A 19213-nucleotide genomic window follows, 5' to 3' on the forward strand; every position below is an offset into this window, starting at 1 on the left:
CTTTAATAAAAAGAATACCCGTAAGTTTATACTGCTATTCCACCATTATTTCCTCTATAAGTTGCATAATAACAATAACCAATTTAACTGATGTAAAGAGTTTTGAAAGCTTACACGACTATTCTTGATAAACACAAACTTTCAACTTGTGGAGTTCAAAGTGCTGAGGTTGTCATAAATTACCCTCCTTGTTATCTGCATTTGGCATGCTGTGGGCATGCCAGGCTTTCTGGAGGGCATGTACCATGTCAGTCATCTGGTAAGTTGGCTAAGTGCAGCTAAGATTTGGAAACCTCTACTGTAAAGTCTAGTTTTTCTCGGATGCCTCTCTGTTCATGCCCACATTTCCAATACTCAAGAATCCTGGGAACATAATTGGTCACAACCCTTCCTGCTCCCCCAGCAGCCATCTGTCAGTGACCCTCTTGTGAAGGTCACACCGTTCACCACAAAACCCTCTTTCCTTCCTCCTCACAATGAGAAACTCTCCTATGCTCCCCATGGACCCCAATCTCTCACAACCTTTGACCTGCCACCGTCATCCAGAGCCTCCATTTCTATTTGAAAAAGACCCTTCTTACACTATGGCAACATATTCCCTCCACCGATTCTGCCTGTGAAGACCCATTTTTCACATTTCAGATGCTCACAGTCCAATCACAACTCAGAATTCATTTCTTATCACTTAAAATTCATCTATAGTATTTTGTAATACTGTGAATTATCTACTCAACCCATGAGCCATTTTCCCCTTCCTGAAGATTGTGACTAGAAAGAAAAACTGAGTTCCTGAGGATTTTCCAGGTCCTATGACACCCAGTTCACTTCTTCTCCTTGGGTTCTATGAGACACCCAAGTGTCTTTCCAATACCCCCTCTTTATTGCTTAAGTTCGCTTGAAATGGGTTTCTAGAACAATCAATTCTGCCATATATAAGACCAAAATTATCCTATTGGGAGTAGACTATTAGTAGTAGTATCTCAATTCAATTCGTAAGATTATTTCTCTTAAAACTCCCAACTCAGGACCAGCAGGACAACAGCATGCTGCAGCGGGCGAAATTGAGCGCTATGGAGTTCTGGCAGTGTAGAGAAGCAGAGTTTCAGTTCCTGTGGAGATCTGTCACCCGTGCCTCCACAGGGCACCAGAGAACTGAAGGGGGGACTTAGTGGAGGAACGGCCCAGGTCCATCCTCCTCACCGGACACCCAGGTGTGGAAAGGGGCAGTCACCTTCTTGGAGAATCCACTTCAGCAGTTTTGGGCAGATCTCATAGCAGAGAGTTTGGCGACAGATCAGGTGTGTGACCCCCAGCCCCTCCCTCCACCCAGCTGGGATAACTCAAAAACTTTCTCACCAGCTCTCTGTGGGCATGAATATCAGAGCTGAGGGAAACTGAAAAGGCACCTGACCTCCAACTCCCCCTCCCCCCAGCAGCAAAAACCGAAACCTTTCTCGCCAGCTCTCGGTGGGCGTGGCTATCAGAGGGAATCAGACAGAACAGGTTGCCAGTTTCCAACTCCCTCTTTCCATAGCCATGATGACTGGGTAACTAACAAACAAAGAGAGCGCTCAGTTATTCAAGAGGGCAGGGCGGCCAGGGCGGTGCATGCCCAGAGTGAAGCTAGAGCTGTGGACAGGAGCCCCAGTAAGTGGGGCCTGGCGGGCAGGAGAAGCGAGGGGGCTAGAGACTGGGAGCAACCCAAAGAGACCGGATTGGAGAGTCACCCGGCAGGGGAGGGAGAGCCACCTCACATGGATTGCTTCCTACATCCTGAGGGCAGAGACGCAGCCTGGAAAGCACAATGCTACCTACTGGAAGAGAAGAAAACAGAACTCTAAGAGTGCATTTCTTTCTTTCTTTCTTTTTTTATTTATCTTTTTTCCTTCCTTTTCTCTCTCTTTCTTCTTCTTTTCCTTGTACTTTTCTTTCTCCTTCTCTTCCCCTCCCAATCTCCCAAGCTTTACTACTTCTACTACATGTAATTTAATAAATGCAAATAGGTGAATGTTTCTAGGCTTTTTATAGTCCTCCTAAGTACTTAGCTACCCCCAAATACTCCTGTCTATTTTCCTGTTAATATCTCCCTTCGTTAGAGCTCTCCTCCAAAGTAGCTAAGATATACTAATCCCCAGATCCTCACACCTTTTTCCCTAAACATAAAGTCCTATGACCAAACCTCAGTTCTCTATATGCCACCAAAATCTGTATGCCTCTTAGGAAACTAATGAATTTACTTTAAATTACAAGTGAACCCAACATCTCTAGACATTGTCTCCCATCACAAAGGAGAGATCTCGGAGCTATACAAAAGCAAAACAAATTTATAGGAGAAAATAATAAAACAGCATTCACACAGAGCTGGAAAGAAACATGAGCATCATGAATTGACAAGGAAAAAAAAAGAACACAAACAATGCAGGACAACTCAACAATACAGGAGTTTGTAGCCACAGCAGAGAGATTGTCAGATAAAGATTTCAAGATATACATGCTTCAGATGTTATGGAGTCTTAAGGAAGACCTTATACAGCAAATGCAGACAATGAAAGATCACTTCAACAATGAATTACATAAACAAATCCATGAAGCAAAAGAGCAACTCTACAGGGAGACAGAGGTTATAAAAAAAAATCAAACAGAAATCCTGGAAATGAAGAAAATTATAAACCAAATTAAAAATTCAAATGAGAGTATCACCAGTAGACCAATTAGAAGTCAGAACATCAGACAACGAAGAGAAAATATATCATCTTGAAAAGAGTCTAGTCAACTCAGAAAGGCTAGTAAGAAACCATGAGCAGAACATCCAAGAGATTTGGAATAACATAAAAAAAACCAAACTTAAGAGTCATTGGGAGCCATTGCAGTACATTGAGCTCCATAGAGACAGCGCCATGGCAAGTGAGAGCCAGACGGGCACTGGGCGACTCTGTGCCTCGCTGAGGAAAAATAACTAAACGTGGGCAAAGGAGATCCTAAGAAGCCGAGAGGCAAAAAGTCATCATATGCATTCTTTGTGCAAACTTGCTGGGAGGGGCACAAGAAGAAGCACCCAGATTCTTCAGTCAACTTCTCAGAGTTTTCTAAGAAGTGCTCAGAGAGGTGGAAGACCATGTCTGCTAAAGAGAAAGGAAAATTTGAAGACATGGCAAAGGCGGACAAGGCCCGTTATGAAAGAGAAATGAAAACCTATATCCCTCCTAAAGGGGAAACAAAAAAGAAGTTCAAGGATCCCAATGCACCCAAGAGGCCTCCATCGGCCTTCTTCTTTTTCTGTTCTGAGTATCGCCCCCAAATCAAAGGAGAACATCCTGGCCTATCCATTGGTGATGTTGCAAAGAAACTGGGAGAGATGTGGAGTAACACTACTGCAGATGGTAAGCAGCCTTATGAAAAGAAAGCTGCCAAGCTGAAGGAAAAATACGAAAAGGATATTGCTGCCTACCGAGGGAGCTAAAGGAAAACCTGATGCAGCAAAAAAGGGAGTTGTCCACAGCACAATAATCATGGGAGATTTTAACACACCTCTCTCACCACTGGACAGATCCTCCAAACAAAAGTTGAATAAAGAAACTATAGAACTCAATAACACAATTAATAACCTAGACTTAACTGACATATATAGAATATATCAACCATCATCAAGTGGATATACTTTTTTCTCAGCAGCACATGGATCCTTCTCAAAAATAGACCATATATTATGCCATAGGGCAACTCTTAGCAATTATAAAGGAGTAGAGATAATACCATGCATAGTATCAGATCATAATGGAATGAAACTGGAAATCAATGATAAAAGAAGTGTTGAGAGCCACAGCCAAAGGGGCCCTAGCAAACTTCCAGCTGCCAGCAAACTTCCAGCTGCCGGCTGATGATTGGCTCACAGCGGCCCCAGCAACATCTAGCTGATTGGCTCCTCTGCGGTGATGTTCATTGGGCTGTTTCCCTGCCCTTCAGACTGCCAGCTGATGATTGGCTCACAGCGGCCCCAGCAACATCTAGCTGATTGGCTCCTCTGCGGTGATGTTCATTGGGCTGTTTCCCTGCCCTTCAGACTACGGAACTGCTCATTGGGGGACTTCTTTGGCTCCGCCCATGCGACCCAGCCAATCGGCCTCAAGAGCAGGAGGATTGTGGGAGGTGGTGGTTTAGTGTGGGGAGAGGCTTGTGGAAGCCGGTGGTGGCAGTTGGGCTCTGAGGGTTTTTCCTGTGGAAACACACAAACAGACCCCCGACTCCAGACAATTACTGGGTCAGGACCTTTCCATTGTCCTGTTATACATCATATTTTAGGGCTCAAAGAGAGTTTTTCAAATTCAAAAATTAGAGATAATTCCTTACACTCAATCAGATCATAATGGAATAAAATTAGAAAATAACAAGATGAAAAGTAAAAGCCATTATAACCCCTGAAGACTACATAATAGACTTGAGAAAGAATGATCATAAAAGAAATGAAGGGGAAAAATAAAAAGAAATATTTGAAAAAAGAGGGAGAAGGGACACAATATACCAAACCTTTGAGATAGTAAGAAGGCAATTCTGAAAAGAAAATTTATAGCTTTGAGTTTCTACATTAAAAAATGGAAAGATCTGGCTAATATTTTCTGTTGTCTCTATTTCAAAGGCCATTCTACTGCAAATTGTTCTTATGTCTAAAAGGTCCAAATATTTTTTTCAGACCACTTAACTTTTCACACGTGACCCTGAGATGAGACTTATAGCATCCCCCTTTCTCCAGGAGCACAGGGTTGACCTTACATTCCTGTTATTCTCCTCCAAGGATCCCTGACACACTCTTTAAAAACAAGCCCTGTTTAAGGCTGCAGGGGACCTGGTGGCAAGGTGTTCCTCACTTGTGAGTCTTCAGATGATCTCCACAAATCAGGCAGGCCCATATGGGATTCTTCCACCAAAAGGCTCTCAACAGAACAGACAGGTACTCTTAACAGCTTCAGAGACTCCTGCACTGCAGAGGCTTTCACAACCTCTTCATGATGAGGAAATCATGGCCACTTGTGATGATCATCAATTACTGAGGGTTCCCAGAGCAGGAAACTGCCCTTCATGGCCTTGCTACATCATTGTTTAAAAAATCCATGTACTTACTTTTTATTGAATGTGTTCATTTTATAGAGTTCTTGCACTGCCAAACCATGCATTAGAATCCAAAAAAGAAAATGGTATAATGGACAGGCACATCCAACCATCATACAGTTTATTAAAACTTGATTCATGCATTTTTGTGGGGGGTACAGGGAATTGAATTCAGGGACACTCAAACACTAAGTCACATCCCCAGTCCTCTTTTGTATTTTATTTAGAGACAAGGTCTCACTGAGTTGCTAAGTGCCGAAGCCAAGTGCCAATGACTCGGCTTGGCACAGAATCACGAGCCACCACACAGCTCTGTAGGTTCAAACAGCAATTCTTTATTCCGGATCTCACACCAGCCTCCACACACGTTCAGGGGCAGTCTCGTTCTGGTACACTTCACCTACTCCACGAGGCTTTTTCCAAAATCCCATTTTAATCTCACGAGAACTCAACGGGAACAAGCAACAGGAACACCCTAATCCCAGCAGCAATAATCTTCAACCTCAACTTCCCTAAAACCCATATTCTTAAACCGGGAAACGCCTTAAACCGGGAACACCCTAAGCCCAAGGACCGGGATACTTCCTCAAACCTGCAGGATACTTCCTCAAACCTGGATCCACCCTCGATCACCTTGAGCAGGGTCATCTTTCTCAAACACACAAGCAAGGTCGCAGCAAATTTCCAAGGCAAGTCCATTTAACATGGGGTACACTGGCAAGGATTACGATGCGTCAATACCTACTTGGTAATGGCCCTCAGCATCTCCCCCCTTCTGATTAATTAAACAACAAGCAATGTGGCTTAGGACCGTGCCTGGTAGGTTGTCCAATTCAACATGTGGTTCTTACCCGTCATGGGAGAGCTGACCTTTGGGCGTCAACTTCCTGTCTTAGGTTGAATCCACTGCAACCAGATCAACCCGTCACTGACTACCGGTCCAGCATTCAGCCATGCTTGTGGATAGGCCTAAGCACCAGTGGGGGGGTGAGGTTCTTGCCTCACCTCTGTTGGCCCCCAAATTTTAGACCATCACTAGTAGAAGGGAGGAAGACACAGAAATGCCAAGACACCAAGCCAATTGACGGCTCCTTTGGAAAAATTGCGTCACTGGTGACACCATCAGCAAAGATGCCAGTGTTACCACAATTAACATGGGGTGCGCTGGCAAGGAAATTGCATCACTGGTGACACCATCAGCAAAAATATGCCAGCAGTACCACAATTCGCTGCACCAGACGATAGTTCACAATGCATGCAACTGATATATAGTCCAGGCAAGTTCTGCAGGCAGTTCAAAGTGGAAGAGTCTATCAATATGTCCATTTCCTCCCAAAGTAAATCAAGTCCTTGATTGAGCATTACTTGTTGAGTTATATTCATTGATGCATCAGTTTATACAGTTTACTGTGATCATAGAAGCTGTAGTTTGGTTTTCTTAGTCTTCACAGGCACTGGGATGGAGATGGGAATTCTGGCAATGATGTTAAAGAGACATTATCCTGAACAGAATTATTAAATATAATGAAAAGGAAAAGTGAAAGTAAACAAACAGATCTGTTAATCACTTTTAAAAACAATAGCAAGCAAACAGATCTGTTAACCACCTTTGAAAACAATCATTAACAGCTGTTTACCTAATTTAGATTAAACCACTTAAATCACGTGAATAAAAAAAAAAAAAAAATTCGGATCCATTTTTTCATGAGCGCTCCTCAAATAAAAATATGGACATACACACATACTGACATGCAACACAAAACAGTACACACATAACATACAACACATAAGACAATAATAAGTAAAGGCCTTGTAGCTATACCTAAGTGAAATCTCCATTGCAATGTTTAAAAACTCAACAGTCAAAAAATAAAACACAGTCAAAAAACAAAACTGATCAGAAAAACATTAACCTAGGTTTGTATGAGCTCAAAAAATAAAATAGAACTTTATGATGTGGGAAAAATGCAATAATAAAATAGATATTGAAAAAAAGCACCGTGGTTAATCACTGTCGCAGATGTAAGAATAGCCAAGCTGGAGCTCTGGATATCAGCTGTTATGGATTTCAGTCAAATCATCTTCTTTTTCTGTAGAAATTGTTTTGGTTAACCTCTCTGGAATCCATATCGGCTGCTGTTCTCCCTGTGGGAACACACAAACGGAACCCCGACTCCAGACAATAACTGGGTCGGGACCTTTCCATTGTCCTGTTAGAATATCTTTCCAAAGTACCTTAGGCTTATGTACATTTTTCGGATACATATGTCTTTCCGCAGCACTAAGTCCTGATGAATCCAAATTTAGAAAGTTTAGAGTAAAAAGGGTTATTTTAAGTTTATCTTTGGGGGATATATACCCCTTTCCAATTCCCTCTTTTTGCTTTAATAAGTACGTTTTAATAGTTTGATGAGCAAAGCAATCTTTTTTTCCGCCAAGAAGGTATCTCGACCACCTTCAATTTAACCTTTTAAAGCCTTTCATTTATCATGTATACTGTACTTTTAAATGTACTTTTTCACCACCTACAGCTTTACTCTTTTAAATGAGGCTTATATTCTGTTTAAATCGCTAAATGTTAGTTTACATGGCTGCCCTTCAACCAAAGGCTCTTTTTTTTACTCCATTAAGAAGCTTTGTCTCAATCTGCCATGTACAAATACCTTTTTTCTTCTTTCTTCCTTTCTTAAGCTTTTAAAGTAAGTCTAGTTTCCTCAAAATCTTTTTAAATGGCATTTTACAACTTTTTACTTTACCACACAGAGATTATCTCATCTAGAAACATTTCTTTTTCCTTTAACCTTTTATATTAAAATATATTTCCACATCTTGAATCTTTTTATCTCTTTTTTAACCATTAACCCTTTTTATAAATTCACATTCTAAAACAACCCTTATAAAATTTCTGATTTAGACAAATTACTCCACTTTAATAAGATGAAATATTTTCATGTTTTCTAAGGTACTATTATACTGTAATTGAAACCCAACTGAAACTTCTTATACTCTCTGTATATAAATTACACATGATAGAATCTTAACTCTTAGTATTGTTTTAGCAAAGACACAGAACAAGCAATATTAAACCTTTTTTTTCCCATATACCAATTTATGAAAACACACATAATGTTTAAATATATTACCTTATGGAACTTAATAAGTAAAGAGTACTTGATTTCATATTTAGTGGTTGATATTTTAACACTTTAGCTTGGTAATTAATCAGATGTCTGTAAAAACCAAGATCTTAGACAAATGTAGTAAACAGAACTAGCCATCTCTTTCTTGTTGAAGAAAAATCCTTCTACAGGATACCATGATGGTCCCATTGATAGACTTAATAACTCGTCTGTAAAAAGCCATGGGCTACATTTTTGTATTGTATCAACATATGCCCTAGCTGTTCTTGGTCTTACTGGGGTGCCTCCTTTCTCTAACAATTTGTCTTCCTCAGAGGCGAACAAATTCAAACCTTGAGTCAACCATTTTCCCCAGTTTGCCTGAGAAAGTTCTAGGAACAGGCAACTTGAAACAAAAACGAAATAAATCAAAACAAGAACACATTGTTTTTGGAAATGGTCACCCATTCTCTCGCCTTCCCTCAGGGGCGAGCAATTTACTCACCTCCAAATTTCAGATGTTCCCCGTACGGGCCACCAAATGCCGAAGCCAAGTGCCAATGACTCGGCTTGGCACAGAATCACGAGCCACCACACAGCTCTGTAGGTTCAAACAGCAATTCTTTATTCCGGATCTCACACCAGCCTCCACACACGTTCAGGGGCAGTCTCGTTCTGGTACACTTCACCTACTCCACGAGGCTTTTTCCAAAATCCCATTTTAATCTCACGAGAACTCAACGGGAACAAGCAACAGGAACACCCTAATCCCAGCAGCAATAATCTTCAACCTCAACTTCCCTAAAACCCATATTCTTAAACCGGGAAACGCCTTAAACCGGGAACACCCTAAGCCCAAGGACCGGGATACTTCCTCAAACCTGCAGGATACTTCCTCAAACCTGGATCCACCCTCGATCACCTTGAGCAGGGTCATCTTTCTCAAACACACAAGCAAGGTCGCAGCAAATTTCCAAGGCAAGTCCATTTAACATGGGGTACACTGGCAAGGATTACGATGCGTCAATACCTACTTGGTAATGGCCCTCAGCAGCTAAGTGCTTCTCTTTTGTGGAGACTGGCTTTGAAATTACTATCCTCCTGCCTCAGCATCCCAAGCTCGTAGAAGTCTACCTAATTTTTGTTTGTTTGTTTTAAATCACAGAAAGTACTTTGCGTACCATCTGTAAGATTAGTCAAGAGGTTTTCCCAGCTTTGCCACAAAAGCAGAAGTAATATCAAGTCTGCATTCTAACCCCCATTGAGTTGTTTGCAAAAAAATTTTTCCTGACATTCTGTTTAAAGAAAATTAGGATGAGCATATCTGGGGAAGCTTATTTAAGATTCTTATCTGGAGGAGGGGGCACCACTACATTAGCACTTCAGACTGGGATCCTCCTTATCTGGACTTCTGTACTGTGTATAAAAAAATCATCACATGATTTTTCCAGAGTTACTGAGGTACCCTAAACACAGAGAGAAATCAAGCCTTCGTTTTCTGGCACATTCCACCTAAGTATTAATCATGGGGAGAAAACCTTGGATGTGTTTAAAACTCAATGCTGCAAAAGACTTTTAAGAAGGAAGGGTACACCTGAAGAGCTGCATCTATTGAAATGGCTATCAGTATTATCAGGGGTCCACACACACACACAGCAGAAGCAAACTCCTGCCCTGAGCTAGGAGAGAGCTCAGTGCTAGAGCACCTGTCTAGCATGCACAAGGCCAGATTAGGTCCCTGGCACCAGAAAAAAGAAAAAAAAATAGAATGCTACTCAATTAAGTATAGGGCAAAATATATTTTGAGAAGATGCCTCTACAAATAATACATACAAACGCCAATATTTTATATTCCTCTCTAACGTGCCTACATACAACACAACAAATGAGATTTAGAACAAGCACCAGTGGTCATCCCAGAGTCATCAACAGACCAATAAGGCATCAATGAAAAGGAAGAGGCCAGCTGCAGGGCACACAAGGACACAGGAGGCTGAGGCAGGTGACCACAAGTTTGAGGCCAGCCTCACCTCATCTCAAAAAATAACAATTAAAAGGGCTATGACGAAGCTCATAGTGGTGGAGCACTCCTGGGTGAAATCTGAAGGAACGAGACATTTCACCAATCTGTACATAAGGCTGGAGTGCAGAGGCTAAACTAACATATACAATGTGCAATGAAACTTTAGAAAGACACAAAAGACTAAATTGTGAAGTCATGAAGTAACAATTGATTTTCTTTTTGATACCTGGAGTCTACTTTTATTTTTTTTTAGCTATTATTATTATAACAATTGATTTTTGAGATGAGGTGAGGCTGGCCTCAAACTTGTGGTCACCTGCCTCAGCCTCCTGTGTCCTTGTGAAGTCTTCCATGCCTTAAGTGCATCTACAGCAATTTGTGCGTATACACCAGGATCATATGCAAGTTGTTGCTGCCGATCCTCATAAGGTCCCTTTCCTAACAACATATCTAGATTTCTCTGAGGATAACCAGCTGCTGCACTTCCCCTAGCCGTCTCCTTGCAAAATTCCTCATGAGCAACCTTCCATAACAGGTATTGTCCTCCAGTTAGCACAGCTTTACACATATTAGCCCAATCTGCTGGCGTCATGTTTAAGTTGGTAATGGATTCGATCAAGCTTACAGTGAAGGGTGCTCGAGGACCATAGGTTGTTACAGCCTCTTTTAGCTCCTTCACTGTGTTGTAAAATAAACCCTGGTGAATTCGCTGCCCTCCTACCTCAAACACAGGGCATACTTGAGACCCCGTCTCAGGATCCCAACTATCAACTGCGGGGGTTGGGAGCCTCCTAGCATATGGAGGTGGTGCTGTTGATTGGACACTTATGCCCTCTGGTGATAGAATGCTGTTAGTAGCAGTCTCCTGTAGAGGTGGTGCTGTTGGTTGGACACTTTCACTCTCTAATAGAAAGATGTTATTAACAGTCTCCTGTTGTAACTTTTCCCCTGATGGCTTTTGCTGCTCTAAACTTCCTTCCTCTACCTTTGTCTGAACTGAAGGCTTTCGACTAAGCAAGCCAGATACGAGCGTCCACATTGTCAATGTGCCAACTGGCAGAGTCCCTGGGCTTTTCTTTTCTATTCTTTTTAAATCCTCACCATGATGGTTCCATTGTGATATATCTAACAACTCCTCCTTAAAAAGCCATGGGCTATATTTTTGTATTATATCAATGTATGCCCTGACTGCTCTTGATTTTAGATGTTGAGAGCCACAGCCAAAGGGGCCCTAGCAAACTTCCAGCTGCCAGCAAACTTCCAGCTGCCGGCTGATGATTGGCTCACAGCGGCCCCAGCAACATCTAGCTGATTGGCTCCTCTGCGGTGATGTTCATTGGGCTGTTTCCCTGCCCTTCAGACTGCCAGCTGATGATTGGCTCACAGCGGCCCCAGCAACATCTAGCTGATTGGCTCCTCTGCGGTGATATTCATTGGGCTGTTTCCCTGCCCTTCAGACTACGGAACTGCTCATTGGGGGACTTCTTTGGCTCCGCCCATGCAACCCAGCCAATCGGCCTCAAGAGCAGGAGGATTGTGGGAGGTGGTGGTTTGGTGTGGGGAGAGGCTTGTGGAAGCCGGTGGTGGCAGTTGGGCTCTGAGGGTTTTTCCTGAGGAGCTGTTTTGTTTTCCTGAGGAGCTGCCGGCTGATGAAGAAGGAAGGAAAATTCCTACATCACATGGAGAATGAACAATATGCTACTTCTGTAACAATGGGTCACAGAAGACAACAAGGAGGAAATTAAAAAATTCTTAGAGGTAAATGAGAACACAGACACAAAATATTGAAATCTCTGGGACACTATGAAAGCAGTACTAAGAGGAAAATTCATTACTTGGAGTTCATTCCTCAAAAAATAAAAGCCAACAAATAAATGATCTCACACTACATCTCAAAGCCCTAGAAAAAGAAGAGGAAATAAACAGCAAGTGCAGTAGAAGGCAAGAAATAATTAAAATCAGAGCTGAAATCAATTAAATTGAAATAAAAGAAACAATTGAAAAAATTGACAAAACTAAAAGTTGGTTCTTTGAAAAAATAAATAAGATTGACAAACCCTTAGCCATGCCAATGAAAAGAAGAAGGGAGGGGAAAAAAGAAGTGTGTTACATTAGATTGGGTAGAGAGAAGTGATGGGAGGGGAGGGGAGGGTTAGTGGCTATTGAAAATACCACCAGGACAGGGCTATCTAAAGACACATTCGGTAGTGTGTTAACTATACAAAAAAAAAAGACAATGTACAGTTTAAAAACAAATCTTGCACAGCCTTACATTTCAATCTTTTTCTTTAAAAGGAGTGAGTTGTGTACAGGGGGGTTAAATGCTTTATAGACAAGAAAAAAAAAACTGCACTAGAACCAACTTATTCATCATCATCTTCTTCATCTTCCTCCTCCTCCTCATCCTCTTCATCTTCCTCATCTTCCTCCTCTTCCTTCTTTTTCTTGTGCTGTGGTCTATTTGTCTCTTGAACTTGAGAAGAGTTTGTTTGATGAACATAGCTGCATCATTGTTTGGGGCATATATATTAATGATTGTTATGTCTTGTTGGTGAATGGTTCCCTTTAGCAGTGTATATTGTCCTTCTTTATCCCTTTTGATTAACTTTGGCTTGAAGTCTATTTTATTCTACATGAGTATGGACGCCCCTACTTGCTTCCGAGGTCCATGTGAGTGGTATGATTTCTCCCAACCTTTCACCTTCAGCCTGTGTATGTAAGGAGGAAGGGAAGGACAGCAGAATAAAATAGACATTATTATTGCTGTGGGTATATAGGTGACTGTATGACCAATGTAATTCTGCAACCTGTATACTCAGAAAAATGAGAAATTATACCCCATTTGATTCAAATGTATGAATTGTCAAGATTATTGTACTGTCATGTATAACTAATAAGAAAAAGAGAAAAAAACCCTCCCATCTCAAAGTTAATTCTTTTTTTAAACCCCAAAGGACTTGATACTTTATTTAGAACAAGGTATTTATATGAAATACATATGATATATGTAAAATGTAATATTCAACACTTATTAAGGCTTCATCTTAGTGCCCAGCACCATTTTAAGTATATACCCTTTAAAAATATGTTATTGGTTCTTTTTAGTTATACATTAGTTATATACATAACATTAGGATTCATTTTGACATATTATAAAAGCATAGGATATAATTTGCTCTAATTCAGTCCCTGATACTTCTCTTTTCCCTCCCCTCCTCCCTCCACCTGTTCCATTCCCTCTACTCTATTTACTTTTTTTTTTTAACATAAGTGTCTTCACAATCTCACATGATGGTGAGATTCACTGTGGTATATTCATTCATCTATGTACATAGGAAAGTTAGGTCAGATTCATTCCCCTTTAATCTCCTTCCTCTAGTTAATAAATATTTCTTCTCTTTTGATGGAATACTCACCCCCTTCATCTCCCCTTCCTTCTTTCCCCCCTTATTTGGACTAGCTTCTCCATATCATAGAAAACATTCAACCTTTGTTTTTCTGAGTCTCGCTTATTTCACTTAGTGTGATAGTCTCCAGTTCCATTCAATTACCAGCAAATGTCATGATTTCATTCTTGTTTATGGCTTAGTGATACTCTATTATGTATATATACCACACTTTCTTTATCCATTCTTCTGTTGAAGGGCACCTAGGTTCATTCCATAGCTTGGCTAAACTGGAAAACCATATATAGAAGACTGAAACTTGACCTTTATCTCCCACCCTGCATAAATGCCAAATCAAAGTGGATCAAAGACCTAAGAATTAGACCTGAAACTCTGCAACTTCTAGGAGAGAATGTAGGCCCAACCCTCAAACATGTTGGCACAGAAACTAACTTTCTTAAAGTGCAAGGAATAAAACCAAACACCAATAAGTGGGATGGCATCAAATTAAAAACTGCACTGCAAAGGAAGAAGCTAAGAGCATGAAGAGGGAGCCTATGAATGGGTGATCTTTGCCACCTCCTCCTCAAATATGGCATTAATATTCTGAATATATAAAGAACTCAAAAAAAACCAAATAATCCAATTAATAAATGGGCAAACAAACTAAACACATACTTCTCAAAAGAAGAAATACAACACATCAAAAATTGTTCAACATCTCTAACAATCAGGCAATAAATATCGAAACTACATTAAGATTTCTTCTGATGTCAGTCAGAATAACAATTATCCAGAATACACATGATAGGAAGTGTTGTCGAGGATGTGGGGTAAAAGGCACACTCCTACTTTGGTGGGACTGCAAATCAGTACAACCACTCTGGAAAATAGTATGGAGATTTCTCAAAAAAACCAAAAATAGAACCATGGTATGACCTAGCTATCCTACTCCTTGATATACATGCAAAATATATAAAACCAGCATATTGTAGGGATGCAGTTGCCTCAGTGTTCATAGCAGCACAGTTCGTGTCAAAGTGCATTCACACCACTTCTCCTGGCCTCCATCCTCTTGTGCCACACTGTGCTCCTTTCCATCTGGTCTAACACAAGCTACACCCATTTTTGGACTTAGAGGCTTAGCATAAATGAGAGAGCTGATTTGCTCCTCATACATTTTCTCTCTTTCCCTCTCCCTCCCTCTCTCTCCAGTATTTATTTTTTATTTTTAACTGATACACACAAAAAAAAGATTTTCCATAATGTCATTAGGAAATTTCAACTTAAAACTATAATGAAAATCACTATGTATCTATTAGCATGGCTAAAATTAAAAAAAAAAAACCTGCCAGTACCAAATGCTGACCAGGATGCAGAGCCAGAGGACTTTTCATTCATGGTTGCTGGGAATGCAAAATAGCACAGCCACTTTGGAAGATCATTTGAAAGTTTCTTACAAAACTAAATGTACCTTTGCAGCGGTGCGGTGGTGCATGCCTGTAATCCCAGTGGCTCTGGAGGCTGAGGCAGGAGGATTGCGAGTTCCAAGCCAGCCTCAGCGTCAGTGAGAGCCTGCTTCTAAATAAAATCTAAAAAGGGCTGGGGATGTGGCCCAGTGCCCTGGAGTTCAATTCCTGGTACCCCACTCCCCGCCAGGAAAAGCTAGATGTACTTTTGTCATATGATCTGGCAAAATTGTATTCATAGGAACTAAACTCATTATGTCCACACAAAAACCTGTATGAGTGTTTATAAAGATTTTATTCATAATTGTCAAAAATTTGAAGCAAAAAAAGATATTCTTCAAGAGGTAAGTCTCAGGGAACTCAGTCTTCCATGGCTGAAGTTCTTGTCCTGGTCTTAATTGCTTTTCATTCTTCCCCTGGTAGACCACATTAGATCCATCAAATATTACTAGCAGAACTATGAGAATGCCCACTTCAACTCAGGCAATAGAGGACTCCAATCAATTTAATTCAGACATTCTTAAATATTGCAAAGATCTCGTTAGCTGTATCCACATTTCTAAGCAGCTCAAGGCTCCTTTTTGATCCAGCCCTTCCACCTAAACCACGCCACAACCAAGATGTTGGAGATTTTGTTCTCTGGAAATTATAATGTTGAAAAATTAACTCTAAACCCTGTTCAGAGGGCCCTGTGCTGCCCTTCTTATGGCTAATACAACAGCCAATCCTGAGGGGATTCGACTCTGGGTGCATGTCTCACAATTTTAAAAAGCCCAAGAGCTACTTACAATGAAAATTTACTCCAGGTGGAGATCTGAAACTGAGGACCTCTCTAGATCCCAATAGCAGATAATTTCCTGAAATAGACAGCATTTCTAAGAATTTGAGGTAATGCAAATGACATCATGAGATGGTTACTTTCTACCCAAGACATTGGAATGAACACACACAGGATTTTCTTGTCTATTTCCTTTCCTCATCCTTACATCCTTCTCTTCCATTCCTTCCAACATCATTCTTCATATCAACTTAATTCTACCCTTGCAACCAAGCAGCCTCCCATAATGATTCTCTACTATCTATCCATTTGATAATTCCTCCTCCTTTTCAAAAATCCCAGAAATGTGTAGCACTTTTTCTTTTCTTTCATAGCTTAAATTCATGATCTTATTGCTCCTTGATGCCTCTACATCTCTCTTACAGGAGAGTCACTCAGCTTTAACAATTTTTTATTGATGCATAATAATGAAACATAATAATGTCAATCATTGTGACATATTCATGCATGCGCACAACATATCTTGATCAATTTCATTCCCCAGTCTCTCCCATATCCATCATCTGCTCCCTCCCCCTGATCCATTTCTTCTACTAGTCTCCCTTCAATTTCCAGGAGATCCTCTCTTCCCCCTCTTTTCTATCTAGCTTCCATGCATGAGAGAAAACATACTACCCTGGATTCTCTGAGTCTGCCTTATTTTGCTTAACATGATGCTCTCCAGTTCTATCATTATATCATCTATCATGACATGATTTTATTCTTTATGGCTGAATAAAACTTCATTGTGCATAGAGACATTTTCTTTACCCAATTCACCTGTGGACAGACATCTAGGCTGTTTCTATAACTTGACTACTGTAACTTGCACTTCCATAAACATGGGTATGTAGGTATCACTAGACTGTGCTAACTTTAATTCTTTGAGTATTAAACACAAATGAGTGGGATAGCTGGGTCATGTAGTGGTTCCAATCCTAGTCTACTGAGAAAATTCCATACTGATTTCCATAGCGGTTTGTGCTAATTTACAATCACACCAACAGTGTGATGCCTTTTTCCCTGTACCCTCACCAGCATTAAATATTACTTGTATCTTGAAGATTGCCATTCTAACTGGAGCAAGATGAAATCTTAAAGCAGTCTGGATTTATGCTTCCCTGATTGCCATAAATTTTGAATATTTTTTCATATATTTCTTTGCCATCTAAATTAATTCTTTGAGAACATCTGTTTAGCTCTTTTGCCTATTTGTAGATTGGATTATTTCATTTTTGAGTTCCTTACTTATTTATAATATTAGTTGGAAGAGTAACTGGCAAAAATTTCTCCCATTCTGTAGCCTCTCCCTTCACATTCTTGTTTTCTTTGCTATGCAGAAGCTTTTTAATTTGATGCCATTTCACCTATGAATTCTTGGTATTATTTCCTGAGCTTTAGGAGACCTATGAAGGAAGTCATTGCCTGCACCTATATGTTGGAACATTGTCCCTGTGTTTACTTCTAGCAGTTGAAAATTTCCTGGTATAATTTCTAGGTCTTTGAACCACTTTGGGTTGGATTTTCTTCAAGGTATGAGTAGGGATCTATTTTCATTCTTCTATATATGACATCCAGGTTTCTCAGCATGATGTGTACAGTGTGTACTGATCAAATGAGGTAATTAATGTTTCTACAGTGTGTACTGATCAAATGAGGTAATTAACGTTTCTATCTCCTTATCCTTACTTAGTGTTTGGAGCCTTTGAATTCTTCTAATTTCTTATAAAATAGGTCATAAATTTTCACTCCTCTGTACTTTAGAATTTATTTCTTCGATCTGTGTTTTTGTACCTGTTATCCACCTCCCTCTATCCCCCTTCCCTGAATCCTCTAGTAAACAAATTTTCACCCAGGTCAACATTTTCTTCCATCCACATATGGGAAAGAATGTCTGTTTTTTTGTGTTTGGATGCTGGACTTATTTTATTTAACATAATGTCCTCTAGTTCCTTTCATTTTTGCTATAAATGATAGGATATCATTCTTATCATGAATAATGTTCTGAATTATATTCCATTGGAACATATATTTCAGTTTTTCTATCCATTCATCCAAATTGATCGACATTTTGTTGATTCCATATCTTGGATGTTGCTAATAGCTATTGACTTGACTGAATTTCAGTTCAGTGTCTCCATTCTCCACAGGACACTGAACTCTGACTCACTAAAAAGGTTATGCCAACATCAGAACCAAAAGCAAACTCCCAGCTAACTTCAGGGAAAATGACTTTTTGTTAAAAGGCTAGAGCACATTACCACACCTTGTACTTTCTAGTCCTGTGAACTACTTTCTATTAGAAAAAAAAATTTCTAGCAGCCTGACAAGTGCAGATCTTATGGTCAAAGGGTTCCTCATTTGCAACAATCTTTTGGAAAAAAGTCTTTCCTTACTTACGTCTAGATTTGTTTTTGTATCACAGTGATATGGAAAATAGGGTTTTTCCTTTAGTTGCATTGGGTTCTGCTTTGATTGGAATATGGGTTGTCCCCCAAGGGTTCATGTGTTGAAGACTTGGTCCTCAGTGTGGTCATGTCGAGAGGTGGGGGGGATCTTTCAGTGGAGGGGCCTAATGCTTGGCTGTTACTGGCTGCTCCTCACTCTCTGGCTTCCTGTCTTTTCGTGTGATCTCTTGCTCTAACAATATTTCCACCATTTTGTTTCCATCTACCATGAGATCCTTACCAGAGCTAGTGCCATGCCCTTGAACCTCCAGAACTGTGAGCTAAGTAGACCTCTTTTCTTTATCATGCACCCAGCCTTAGGTATTTCATTACAGTAATGGAAAATAGATGAATACAGGCACCAATACTATCTTTTACTATGAAAAACCTGTAGTTGTGAAATATGGAAAATTCTCCTTTGTTTTTGATTTTTTGAAGTATAAATTGGCATATATAAAGGTGGGATATTATGGGTGTAAGATTTGATGGCTTTCCCAAACTGAACATACCTATAATCCATATCAAGATAAAAACAAAAGAAAACAGCAATGATAACAAAAATCACAGAAAATAACCAGCACCCCAGAAACTTTTTCATGACTACTTCCAATCATTATCTTCCCCATGGGGTAACCAGTATTCTGACAACTAGCACCATAGATTAGTTTTCCCTGTTTTCTTTATTTTTTTAACTTTATAGAAATGAAATCATAGCATAAATACTCTTTTGTGACTGGAATTGTTGGGTCAAAAAAATTTATTTGGGGTGGGGCAGGGGGCTTTGATACATTTGCTCAATTGGCCTCTGCAAAGTTGCACCAGTCTACACTTTCTCCAAGTGTGAGCAGG

At 40.2% G+C, this 19213-nt stretch overlaps 1 pseudogene; it reads left to right on the forward strand.

Annotated features, from left to right (window-relative positions):
• Positions 1-2959: 2959 nt before the first annotated feature.
• On the forward strand, positions 2960-4798 carry LOC144256143 (high mobility group protein B1-like; annotated as a pseudogene).
• Positions 4799-19213: the final 14415 nt, after the last annotated feature.

Source organism: Urocitellus parryii, chromosome 7, assembly GCF_045843805.1.
Source record: "Urocitellus parryii isolate mUroPar1 chromosome 7, mUroPar1.hap1, whole genome shotgun sequence".
Taxonomy (NCBI): Eukaryota; Metazoa; Chordata; class Mammalia; order Rodentia; family Sciuridae; genus Urocitellus; species Urocitellus parryii.